The following is an 8,544-nucleotide window of genomic DNA, read 5'->3' on the forward strand; positions in this document are numbered from 1 at the left end:
AGAGAGAGAGAGAGAGAGAGAGAGAGAGAGAGAGAGAGAGAGAGAGAGAGAGAGAGAGAGAATCGAAGGTGGGCGCATTGAAACGCGGAAATGGAATCTGGGTCGAAAATTGTAATCTCATCGGAAATTGTCAGAAACAAATCTTGTCGACGTCATACCCACGTCTCTCGCGAGACACGGGCCCGCGATTGCGCTGCGCGAGCCGATGATTGCGAGATTGACTTTCGTGCGAGCGGCAGGCATAATCGTGAAAGCCGCAAGCGGCTCGCAAGCTGCGCTCGCCCGCTCGCTTCCGCGGCAAGCGGATTCCTCGCTTTCTATGAAACTGAACGGCCGAACGGCCCGAGAAGCGCGTCTGTTCTGAACGCGCTGGAAAACGGCGTTTCACGCTCGACGTGTTCCGCGACCGCTGGACACTTATTCTGTCCGCGCGGCGTACACCGCGCAGATCATATCCACAATTTCTTTTCTTGCTTGGCTCCGGCTGGCTATATAGGCCAAGGAAAGAGCGCGGCGAACGTGCTCGACGCCGATTCGGAGCGGCCGCTCGTTTCCATCGAATTCAGATTCGGCGAAAATGCGCCGTTAGAAGGTTAATTTAGTAGCGTTCTCGACTTTAGAAGCGAGAACGAGACTCTGAAATCCGACTAATGACACGTCTCTCCTTTGCCTCGGGCAGGGTGTCCAGGGAAATCTGGAAAACCGGGAATTGTCAGGAAATTTTAGAAATCTGAAAATGTCAGTGAAAAGTCAGGAGATTTTACAATTTATCTGGATTTTTTACGTCGTTTTACATTTTTTCTGAATAATTTAAGGTTTTTAGAAAATAAACTTTTCTTTGGCTCTCAGTACACTAATTTTTGTTTCGCTAAACATCAATTTATTTATAAGCGTAATCGGTAATTTATATTTTCATCGTCGTGTTATTTTATTTCAATGTGTTTAACTGAGACAAAATTATAAAAAAGATGAATTACTAAACAGTATCATCTAAGTAAGTTACTATCTAGTAAGTTGCAAATAAAATGCAGTTAAGGATGTATTGGACGTACAATCTTAGACAAAAGTGCATGAAATTGGAAATACATACTTAAATATCTACTCTTAACGCATAGTAAATGTAGATGTAAGAAACTTGAACGATAGTTGGAGTCTTATTTGTATTCCTACAAAGGTATTTTTCACTTTACAAATGTTTTTTCCTGAATTATTTGCGATTTTTCCCTTATGAGCCTAAACTTTTGATAGTGAAAATACTCTGATTTCAATTCTTAATAACGTCAAATATTTTCAAAACTAAAAAATTCGTACCGACAGCACGAATACCTCAAGTTACATTTTATTATATTTTATTTCTTTAAAACGGTGCAGTAAAGACTATTGAAACTTGGTAGATATTTTCATCTATTCGTATACTAGATGTATAAAAAAATTCAAAACACTGGTATTATTTCTTCTACATTTTTTTATCTGTTTTATCCGTGAAGATCGGCTTTTCCCATAAGAGTACGTGTAAAATCAGTGTAAATTAAAATAGTTATATCTCAGCAACCATTTAGTGGATGCATTTTTACTTTTCTGCAATAAATTAAAAAGACTAAAAGAACAATTTCACAAATTTTTAGCGACTTTGTACTATTTTGAAGATAGGTCCGATACATCCTTAAGCAAAACGAAAGCATCATATATGATTACGTACGGTATCACAAATGGTTCGAATGGTTTGTAATGATATGTTCGTTCCTATTACACAATTTATTATACATAGATGGTATAATTGCTTTAATTTAAATTTTTACCTTTTTAAATTCCGGACTTTTGTTTCTTGAGAAAACACTTACTTGATTTACCATATAGATATACGCAAATTATGTATCTTGAAAAAAGTTACACTAAACGGTCAGGGAAAAATTAATTCCGGTTTCTGGAAAACCTGAAAAAGTCAGGGAATTTTTTGTATTGAGTTTACTAGACACCCTGCTCGGGGTTCCAGCCCGTACACGCAGGTATATTTCCGGTCAAAAACACTGTAATCAATCTGGTGTCCTTATTAAGACGGATCAGGGGTCTAATTTCTTTTCTTAACAACATTAAGAGAAATACGAGGGAGAAACCGCTGACCAAAATCTTGTACACCAATGCCCAATGGGTATTACTTTATCTTATTATCTTGTTTTACATTATTTATCTTATGTTATCTTATTTCATCTTATTTCATCTCATTTCATCTTATTTTATCTTTATATTGCCCCAGCAAGACCTAATGCCCCAAAAATACCTAGTACTTAATGCCCAGTAATGCCGCAAATCAGTACACCACAATGCCCCCAGCGGTTTCCCCCTCGGAGAAATACTGACAAGGAAACACTCCCATGTGTAAATCTCATAATAATGCCATATCTATACAGATCTGTTACTTGGATCACTAAAAAGTGAAATTCTTCATTTATAAGCCGTATCTTTGCGATATAAACGTAACAAGTATCAAATATATCTGAATTTTTCGTATCATTATATATTATTTTGTCAATTCTAGGTATTATATAGCAAAATGTTTGTATTAACATTTTGGATAATTTCAAAATTAGCGAATTACGTTGATGAAAATGGTAGAATCAACGTGTCAGACATGTATACCTAAAGACTGCCTCCCAAAATGCAGTAAAAATGTTAAGTACCGTATATTTCATGTCATACATTATAGACTTTTTGTATACATACAATGTATGTTGAAACAAAGGAAAAGATATCAGTGATTTTTATTGACCGTATCTGGCAATTTTAATAATACAGAAAATTTATTGCGAAAATTATTACCTCAGCCAGGGTTTGAACCTGGACTTCCCTACACGCTAGACGGGCGTCTCAACCAATTCGACCACCGAGGCATACGACTTTTAAGAATATTTTCATTAATGGAATAGATCTTTAGTAAAAAAAACTTATAAATAATAAAATAACAAATTATTATATTAATATACGGTCAATGATCCGTAAAATTCCGGTGTACTTGCTACTGGCTTGTGTTTGTATCGCAAAGGTAGGGCATAAATATTAAATTTCACTTTTTCGTAATTCAAACAACGGTATCTGTATAAGTCTGGCATTATTATGAGATTTACACTTGGAAGTTTCCTTGTGTGAGTTTCCTTGTGTGAGATACGCTCTATATAATTCTTTTTCAAATACTGGTCGGAAAAGGGATCGGATTATGTAAAACTAACGGCGCACGATACTATTTTTCCTACTGGATTGCTTACGAGAACCAATAAGGACTTATTGTTAGCCTTAAGGAGGGTGGTTGCTCAAATAAAAATGAATTCAAATTTATAGAAAAAATATACAGGGTGTCCTGAAATTCGCGAATCAAAATACCATAGCAAGAATGTCGTCGAAAAAATAAATTAAGAAGTTATATTTGCCATTTTTCGTTCCGAGCAGTAGTTTTTTCAGATAAAAAGGTTCAAAACAGGCCAATCATACATTACGGTTGAACGGAAACCTGTCCGTGAGTATAAATGCCCTCTTACGATTTTTCGATATAACGCATCCTTTTCGAGATAAAAATTCATTAATATCGAAATGCTGAGTAAACTTGAAAGACACGTAACTTGTGCACGTGATAGGAGGTTTTGGGGTCACTGAAAACAAATCCGATATGATGAATAATATGAAAATTCAAAACGGCGGAGTCAGAATGTGTGTGTGTGTGCGTGTACGTGCGCGTGTGCATGTGCGTGTTTGTATGCGTGTGCGTGTACATGTGCGTGTGCGTGGGTGTGCGCGTGCGCGTGCGTGTGTGTGTCTTAACGCGCGCAAAAGAGCATGTAAATGAAGCGCATATTGATGTCCTGATATAAGGACTTCACTCAAAGAAAACTTGAAATTAAGAAACATCTGCAATGTGTAATCGTTCAAATTCTCGTGGCCTAATTGTACTTCAAGATCGAGAAGGATCCGGTGTCCTTACATCAGGATATCAATATGCGCTCTCATTTACATGCTTTCTCGCGCGCGCGCGCGGGCGCACTGGCGCACACATGCACACGCACGTGCATACAAGCACACGTACACGCGTACACACAAATTCTGACTCCGCCGTTTTGAATTTTCATATTATTCATCATATCGGATTTGTTTTCAGTGACCCCAAAACCTCCTATCACGTGCACAAGTTATGTGTCTTCCAAGTTTTATAATCAGCATTTCGATATTAATGAATTTTTATCTCGAAAAGGATGCGTTATATCGAAAAATCGCAAGAGGGCATTTATACTTCAAATTTGATGCAGAATATGACCATATTTTTTTCAATTACAAATTTTAAATTTCGATTTTTCGTCCACCATATTGGATCCACCATTTTGAATTTTTAAAAATCCAATATACCTAACGTAAAATACACGAACGAACACACAATTTAGATGCAAAACAAAATTTTACTCTGTGCTTTTATAATTTTTTTTTCAAGTTATAACTTTTTATTATGTGAATCTCTTTATTCTAGGCGCTATACTGAGTCCGCCATTTTGAATTTTTCAAATGCCACTCGGTATTCGAAAGCTAATATGTTTACATAAATTTTGCACCCTGAAAAAAATTTTTAAACCCTCTCAAATTTTGGGCGTGGCGGTGTTCCGGTTGACATGGAATGTCCCATATAATAAATAATATAATATATATGTATATGTAAAAAATGATAAGAATTTTATAAAAATAAGTGCAAATAATTCTACACATATTTACGAAGAATTTTGATTTTTTCGTCAAAATTCTTCGTAAATATGTATAGAATTATTTGCACTTATTTTTACAAAATTCTTATCACTTTTAACATGCTTTCGAGAATTAAATTACAGATATCGTAATACTTTGCTATGTTGGCCATGTGCAATAGTATAACTTTAATAATTAATTATTCGACAACCATGCAGACAATCGTCTTAAACTTTTGCATGGAGGACAGATTCCCATAGACGAATATTTTCTATAAACTTGAATTTATTTTTATCATCTTTATTTCAGCAATCACCCTCCTTAAGTCATCTGATCTAAACCTCTGTATCCTTATTGGCTCTCCTAAGCAATCTAGTAGGAGAAAGTAGTATCGTGTGCTGTATGGCTTTAGAGGCTGATTATTTCATCTTGCAGCAGCCGATAATCGAGGAAAAGAGTGCAGGAATTTAAAGAATTTGTTGTCGAACAAATACGGAATTATGAGAGGTGGCTCGTGTCATCGTCCGTTGTATCGGCTAGCAATAGGCATAAACATCGAGGAAGTCGCTGCGAGCGATTCATCGGTTTTCCCCGAGGGTGCCTCGCGGGAAAGTAGTCACGGACGGTCGCGGTCGTTGTGCTTTTCACCGCGCGCGAGGAGGAGGACCCCCGGATCCTCCTCGTCGGCAATTTCGTTGGAGTTTATCGTCGCGTGCAAATGAAAACGGCGATATATCGGCGTCCTATCGACATTACTCTCATAAGTCCCGCGGATTTACAGCGCGCGATAATCGTAAAAAGGGATAATCGTCGCGCGTTTGCGTCGCGCCGTGCGTGCATCGCGGTAATTGCGATTTACGCATCCCCGCGTCTTCACTTCGTTCTCGCTCTCGTTTAATTGCAGCCCCTGCAATTCGCTTTCGTTGCGCTGCGCTGTGACCGCGTATAGGAGTATTCCGCGGCGGACCCGCCGGGGTTGTCCCTGCGAAAGGGTGTGTGCGTAAAATGCCTGGCCGTTGCCGAGTACAACCAGTTTCCTTCCACCGCTTCGAAATCTTGCTGTTGCACTCATCGAAGTCACTTGGCGAGTTGACTGAGACTTGGCGAAAGAAGGTGGGAGAGAGACAAGCGGAGGGAGGGGGGAGAGAGGGGGAGATAGGGGGAGGGGGAGAGAGAGAGAGAGAGAGAGAGAGAGAGAGAGAGAGAGAGAGAGAGAGAGAGAGAGAGAGAGAATGTGCGCGAATGGAGAGTGGGTGGTGCGTAGTAGAATGGCGGATAAAAGATAGAAGAAGAGGCCTGAGGGGCGGGCGGGAGAAGAAATGTGGACAAGAGTAATCGGAGGAAGTGACGAGAGATGCGAATTAGTAATGGCGAGGAAGAAGAAGAGGCACAAAAAGGATACGAATAATGATGGAGCTATGAAAGAGACAATCAAGAGAGAACTGGATCTCGATGCAGTTAAACGGCAGAGACAGACTGCCGCTCTCGCGGTTGAAAAACGAGAGAAGAGAGCGCAAGCGAGGAGGAAGAAGGAAAGAAGATGATCGTTTGACGAAGACAGAGCGATGCGTGAAGATAGCGCTGAGAGAGCGAAGAAAGTCGAAGAGGAAAACGAGAAAGGCTGAAATTGTTAAAGAAAGAGGACATATCCGTCAAAATCTGAAATAGAGATGAAGAGATAATGTGCTATGGCGGCAGCTGAAGAACGAAGAGAGTCGAGAAGAAACGATCGGCGCGCGTGTGTATGTGTGTGTGTATGTCACGTGTGTCCGCACCACACACAGTGCGGCACAGTGAACCGCACACCGCCGATCTCTTGAGGAAGGTGGGGTGATTCGCGGCGGTGCGCGCACCGCACTCCGGCCAGGCCGCGCGCTAGACGCTGCCGCTGGTCGTGTACAACAGCCTTCGCATTCTTCGGAGAAGTGAAAGCAGTTTCAGGGAAATTCTGGTGGCGGCCGGGCGTTCGTTCGTTCGTTCGTCGCTCGTTAAAGCCGAGAGTTGGCCGTGCGACGTTTCTTTCACCTCCGCGACGCAGCGGAGATCCGCGATCCAGGCCGGATTCCCATTTTCCTTATTATCGGCGCACGGGATCGGGCGTGCGCATTACGAAATCGCTCGTAATCCCGCCCTAGGGAGACGCGCGCGCTTACGTATGTATACGAGCGCGAACAGATGGCGAACTCGGACGCAATCCCGTGGCCTACAGTGAGATAATGGACGAACGCCACGAGGCACCTACTACGTCGAGAACGTTGCGAAATCGTCGTCGAGGAGGAATAGAAGAGCGCCGCTCGTGAGTCAGATTTCGTGGGTTCTATTTTACCTAGGAATGTCCCGGATTCTTCTCGCTGAGTAAGGGAGAATACGCTCTTTCGTAAATGAAAGGGTCTCACCGTCGCGCCGCCGCCAAGATCGTTCGATCTCGTTACGTAAATATCGTATCATTACGTCAGTTGTTTCCTCTTATCTTCGATATTGCCGCAGAAAACGTCTACCCTAAAAATCGGGCGCTCTCCCGTGGAAAATGACTGTCTGTTCATAATTTTGGTGTATGTGCATCACTAGAGTGCATGTATGTACAACGGTGATACCGTCAGGAACAGCTGAACGGATCATGATTTACAGATGCGCGAAAAAAGTGTCGAGGAAATAATTCGTCTCGGACGAACATGACGGGCAATTTTCGATTGACAACTTTCGTTACAATTTAGTCCAGCTGACGTTAATATTTCGACGTTATTCTAATATAGACGTTCTTTGGGGAGAGAGAGAGTCTCCGGGACTTTGGTGTCGTTCAACTTGACGCGCCGTACCGAAAAGTAAACCGCTGACCACAATCCTATACACTAATGCATTAAAATTCGACAGTAGTGCTCGCTGGACATTACTTTATCTTATTATATTCTTTTCTTGTTTCCTTTTGCTTTATCTTTTTTATCTTGTTTTATCTTATTTTATTTTATTTTATCTGGTTTAATTTTATTTATCTTTTTAGATTCTTTATAACGTCCCAGCAAGACCAAATAACACCCAGTAATGCCCCAAAAATGCCTAGTAATGCTTAGTAATGCCGCAAATCTGTACACTACAATGCCCTCAGTGATTTATCCCTCGCGAGACCCGATCGGCATGATTCTTAAAATCACAATTGTCGACAGAGACTTGTTTCTTTCCGCACTCGGGTGATCGTAATGCCCTGGATTAACATCCGAAATGCGTTTTGGGATGCGAATCTCTCCATCGTCGCGAAACTCTGTCTATCCAACGAGCCTCGCCATTTTATTGCAACGTCGCGAGTTGCGGAGTCGAGCGTTCGCGTCGTATGGGTTTTTTCCTTTCTTTCCTCTGCCTTTGCTTTTTCTTTTTTTTTCGTCAATTTCCGTCGCGCGTCTTCCCGATGAGACATCGACCGATCGTCACCTTGGTCGCGCGAAATTCCACAGGTTTGAGCCAGGTGATCGGAATTCGAATTTGCGACGCGACGCGACGTCAACGGCGGCAGCGTTGGACTTTCGGGGATTTAATCCAGGAATCGACCCCGGCTCGTTGCGTGCCACAACTACCTAATCGACATTACGGTACCTCGGGCCATACGCGGCTCCGTTTCGTTACGCGTCGAGTGCTGGGATTAAATAGCGGTACAGTATTGACTTATACATATCGGCAAGTAGCATACGAGCAGTACGAGGCGAGTCAGACGCGCAAGTATTTTCGTGAATAGAATATTTCGTGATACTTCGGTGTATATGGTTCAATTTACCATTATTATTTATTATATAAGAGAGAGAGAGAGAGAGAGAGAGAGAGAGAGAGAGAGAGAGAGAG

The 8,544-nt window shown here is 41.4% G+C and overlaps 1 protein-coding gene across 7 annotated transcripts in view; it reads left to right on the plus strand.

The window, feature by feature from the left end:
- LOC105557969 overlaps positions 1 to 8,544 on the plus strand; it is a 29,973-nt gene that overhangs the window by 6,803 nt on the left and 14,626 nt on the right. The window contains exon 1 of one of the 7 annotated variants that reach the window (XM_012005417.1): positions 6,364 to 7,012. The exons of 3 other annotated variants lie outside the window; for them this stretch is intronic. The gene's annotated coding sequence lies outside the window, so the exon portion shown is untranslated. Of the gene's footprint in view, positions 1 to 6,363; positions 7,149 to 8,544 lie in introns of those variants that run through there. 3 more of the 7 variants (XM_012005414.1, XM_012005411.1, XM_012005412.1) reach the window with 3 other exon arrangements.

The sequence above is a fragment of the Vollenhovia emeryi genome, unplaced genomic scaffold, assembly GCF_000949405.1.
Source record: "Vollenhovia emeryi isolate VEMERY1.0 unplaced genomic scaffold, V.emery_V1.0 DF939397.1, whole genome shotgun sequence".
Lineage (NCBI taxonomy): Eukaryota > Metazoa > Arthropoda > Insecta > Hymenoptera > Formicidae > Vollenhovia > Vollenhovia emeryi.